Raw genomic sequence first — 4,724 nt, 5'->3', positions numbered from 1 at the left:
AGATGACATATTCAAAGGAGAAGTAATCATGCTGCTATCAGCGGTGACCTCAAGGAGACTGAAGGTCCCTGATCAGTTTTCTATAAAAGACCAACCATAAAGGCGCTGGATGGCAACCACTCGGGACCCCGCTCACTCTAGAAAGCTTGTTTTCTGTTCTCACCTTCACGTGATAAACTATCACTTTCCCCTTTTGTGCCTGATACTCATTCTCCTACACCACGCAAGAACCCGGCACCAACGTGTTCCTTCTAGAGGCCTCCTTTCAGGCAAACTGGTTTGAGTGCTGGAATGGGGTAAGGGCCGGTGACTATCTGCCTGAAAACAGACAGGCCCAGGAGCGACCCACCCCCAAATAGCCATAGGCCCTAACCAACCAATGGGCTACTTACAACCAGGTTCAGTTCCCAAAAAGGTAAGATTCCATCTGTCCCCAGACTGTCCCATCTTCCCCTTTACAACTACGCCACACCCACTACCTCCTTGCACAAGGCCTCTCTGGTGTCCTTCCCCACCCCTGCACCCTTGCTGTGCATTCAATGACCTCCTGGCTCCTTCCTTCCATCTCAGCTGAAATCTGTCACATCCCCTGCCAAGGGCCTGTACCTGATCCTCACCCAAAATCCCCATCCGCTCAAGAGACATCCCATTTAGGGACCACATTCTTGTAGCCCCTAAACAGTAAACAAGAATGTCAATTAAATTATGAGAATACAGTCAATTTATACAAACTTCAACCACATATGCTTTCCTGGTCTGGTACTACTTAGTATATTTTAGACACATTCTAAAGGATATGAACCCCCTCTTTTTTCGGAGAATATTCCAAGTGATTCTGGATATCGTATCATTTTTGCTGTTTATCTGTGCATTTTCTTACTCCTGGTCTACACAGAGCTGATAAGGCTTCCAGATGGGGCCTAAATAAGACCATTTTCCATCACTGATATCCCAGGACCAGACCTTCAGCAATAGCAATCTTTAACTCAACACCTTCCCAAGGATCTGTCACCAAGGGACTATTTACAATACCAGCAGGCAGGTCTTTCATTCAAAGTGACAACTCTTGAAGGCCTACTCTAAGCCCGGTTGGAGAGAAGGGAGAAAAGGCTCTGGCTGATAGGAGAGAAGGGTTCTAAAGACCGAATTTGAGTATCATGTCTGAAAAGGTTTGAAAACTGGGTGTAAACATAGAGCAGAAACATCAGAACTAGAAAAAAATCAATAGTAACAATTTCTAAATGTAAGGAATTTCTCTAGAAAAGGACGACAGAGCCTCAGAACTCGCACGCAAGGCTTACCTGAGAACTGGCCATTTCTTCTTCACCTTGTCCTCTGCACTTCTCGCTGAGAAGGATTCCAGGAGAAATCACAGCTGCAGCAGGAGAAAATGCCTTTAAAGCCCCAACAGGGCATCTCCAACCATGAATGTGTTGCCTGCAGGCAGGACTTTGAAATGCAGAAAAGGTCCAGTTTCCTTGCTCTTTGTGTCAGTAGCTATTCAGAAAGAAAGAATTCTTCCTTGGAGACCAATGTTTGAGTGTATCCCTCTGTGGTTCAGGGGGCATCCCCCACCACAGACACACACAACTTCTGCTAGAGCAGAAAGAAGAAACGTGTGCTGCATGGACCTGATGCTTCCAGATGCCCGTGGCAGCGCCCGTGTTACCTCTCCTCCAGCCAAGCCTGCCCTCAGCTGTCTTCTATTCATGGTTAAGCCTGCTTAACCCTGGCTTCACCTAGAATCGCCTGGCATTTAATTAAAACATCACAGTTGTTTCCACCCTCACTGATTGACAGAATCTGGGGTGGGGGGCACGGGATTTGATTCCTTCTGTAATCTCCACACGTGACCCTATTGGGAAGCATTTGGGGAGGTGACCAGGCAAAAAGCAGTAATCAAGGCTGTGGTTGTTATTCCGATTTAATCCATACTTTGTCCATGGATCACAGTATGTGGACATTTACACTTTCTCCTTCTTTCTGCTACAGTCACCCTTACAAATGGAGTTTCCCTTAGAGATGCAAATGTCTGCTAAAAAAAATACCCAGCCAGGTTTCGGAGCTCTTTCTTGGTCTGCTGTTTCTTCTTCTTTTTTTAAAAGATTTTATTTATTTATTTGAGAGACTTGACAGAGAAGAGGCTCAGAGAAGGAGAGTAGCAGAGGGAGAGGGAGCAGACTCCCCACTGAGCATGGAACCCACCGTGGGGTTGGATCCCAGGACCAAATACCAGTCAAAAAGAATCCTTATCCTAACGAGACATACATTGTGGTGACAACATGTGCTCCGTCAGTAGGTAAATGTTTACTTTCATAACTAACTGCCACAGACTTTTCCAAAGGAAATTACATTGTTCTCTCCCATCAGCAATACACGAGCATTCTAATTCCTCAACATGCTCCCTGAAATTTGGTGTGAACCTTTTTATCTTACCCATTATAGAAAATACGGAGTTGTTTCTCTCAGGAAAAATGAAGTGGTCTTCCTACAGCTGTCCTGGTGACTGAACTGAAACCACGTAAACACATAAAGCTGAAGAAAAATCAAAATGGCCACATAAAAACATCAGCAAGCCTTGATATTATACTAGGGATCCTTTTCTCTCTCTTCTGCAACCCTCCTCCCTCCCCTTCTTAGCCTTTGCTTTCCAGCACTGGATCCCACCCTGAAAAGGTGATGGACACAGCTGGAGGCACAGACACAATTCCGGGTGGAACTGGCTAGATCCTGTAGGGATTTCCCGACAAATACCCCACCCCCTTCCACTGGGGGGCTTGCAGTTTTGAAGGCCCTGACCTGCTGCAGCCTCTCTTGCTGGTGAAGGAATTAACCTGTTGTTCCTCTTGATCCCCAGCTCCATCTTCACGTTCTATTTTGGCTCCGAAGCAGGGAGGTCAGGTTTTGACAGCAGAATGTGAAGAAGAGGAACACGTGTTTCTTCCTCCATTCTCAATTCCTTGACCGCTCTAATATGTAAGTGGACATAAGACAGATTCACAAGGGAAAAAGAAAGTGATGTCTTAGCGAAGCCTCAGAGACATGAGGCTCAAAGACAGGCGACTGATGCTTACATGCCACTGTGACTTAAGAAGGGGTTGGGGATGTAGCATTTCAGAAAGGGGCAAGCATATGCACAGGAGAAAGGAGAGAGCAACTGAACTGTCCTGCACAAGCTCGCCCTGGGCACCATCATACCCTGCCCAGCACCTCCTTCATGTGTACAGGGAGCCGCCGGGAGTCTGCTCTCAAATAGTGGTACAGATTCCTGTGGCCCCCTTTGTACTGATTAACTGACGTGGTGGTCCTTTAAAAATCGTTGGGCCGGGCAGAAACCTTAGAGCTGGTTTTTGGACAAGACTCCACCTTCTTCCCAAGTGGCCGGCCTCCTGAATACACCACACCTCCTGTTCCTTTCCAATCAAAACTCATGCCTGTGTCTTGGCTTTTAATGCGACTGGCAGCCAAACTTGGGTTTTTCAGTAACTGTTGTGGGATTGTTGAGTACAACCACCTGGAAAGCATTCTTGAGATGTCTGATTGTGCGCTTGTGTTATTTAGGACTTTATGGAAAAATGTGGCGAGAGGAATAATTTTCCTTTAATATTCAAGATTATTTTACCTGGACTAACATTCAGATTGACTAAGAAATATGACAGCAGAAACAAATCCTAGCTTGTAATTACATGCATCCACAACCCATCATGAAAGGGAGCCCTGGAGAAATAACTAATGCAGATTGTTTTTATGCTTTTTAGGAAAAGAAAGAATACATCTGTGAGGATTTGGCAAAATAAGGAAAAGCTCTTTGGGCCTTGGAATAATATGGAATTATGGAATTCTGAGCGGAATCTGGGCAGTCGCAGTAAAGTAGTGAAAAGTCACAAGGTTTGTTCCTGCGGACTTCTCAGCTCTCCTTCCTCTATGCCTGGAGGTAAAAATCCCTCTTTACCTCTCTTTTGTTTTTTATTTATTTATTTATTTATTATTTATTTATTTATTTATTTATTTGACAGAGAGAGAGGCAGCCAGCTAGAGAAGGAACACAAGCAGGGGGAGTGGGAGAGGAAGAAGCAGGCTCCCAGCGGAGGAGCCTGATGTGGGGCTGGATCCCAGGACTCTGGGATCACACCCTGGCCCGAAGGCAGACACGCTTAACGACTGAGCCACCCAGGCACCCCCCTCTTTACCTCTCTGTGCAGGAAATATATCTATTGCTTGGGACATTGGGCTCCTGCTTTCTGACTGCTGTCGTAAGGAGACAGGGGAAATCAGACACACACACAATAGTGTGTGGTGATGAAGGCTGAGACAGAGATCCATCTACCAGCCAACAAAGATCAAAGAGAGCTGACAGTCCCCAGAAGACAGAAAGAAGAAAGACTCCATTGCAGAGATAAAGTGTGGCTCTGCCAACAGCGTGATGTCAGACACCTAAGAACTTGCAGAACTGAAAGCCAGAACTTGGGGGGTTGTTTAGCCCCCCGGTTGTGCTAATGTGTTACAGCAGCCCTAGGAAACTAACACAGGTCCTGTCCTCTCTTTCCCTGTGGCTCTTTTACCCCAACCCCCCGGACTGTGCGCACTCCTTTACCCTTGTGGCTTCACTCTGTCCCCACTGGATGACTCCTTGTCTTCCGGCCACACACCTCAAGTGGCAGTACTCCTTATTCTTTCCATGAAACGCGCTGTGAACAGGGTCCCTGTGGAGTGTTGCTGTGTTG

General features: G+C 46.4%; 1 long non-coding RNA gene across 1 annotated transcript; it reads right to left on the bottom strand.

Moving 5' to 3' along the window:
* Nucleotides 1-1,021: 1,021 nt before the first annotated feature.
* On the bottom strand, nucleotides 1,022-3,959 carry LOC117797895. The gene is made up of 3 exons (XR_004622731.1): nucleotides 2,800-3,959; nucleotides 2,437-2,535; nucleotides 1,022-1,497 (listed from the first exon to the last, which is right to left on the bottom strand). It is a non-coding gene; the product is annotated as an uncharacterized LOC117797895 (long non-coding RNA).
* Nucleotides 3,960-4,724: the final 765 nt, after the last annotated feature.

Source organism: Ailuropoda melanoleuca, unplaced genomic scaffold, assembly GCF_002007445.2.
Source record: "Ailuropoda melanoleuca isolate Jingjing unplaced genomic scaffold, ASM200744v2 unplaced-scaffold1757, whole genome shotgun sequence".
NCBI classification, from domain to species: Eukaryota; Metazoa; Chordata; class Mammalia; order Carnivora; family Ursidae; genus Ailuropoda; species Ailuropoda melanoleuca.
This window is presented reverse-complemented; position numbering and strand designations above follow the sequence as displayed.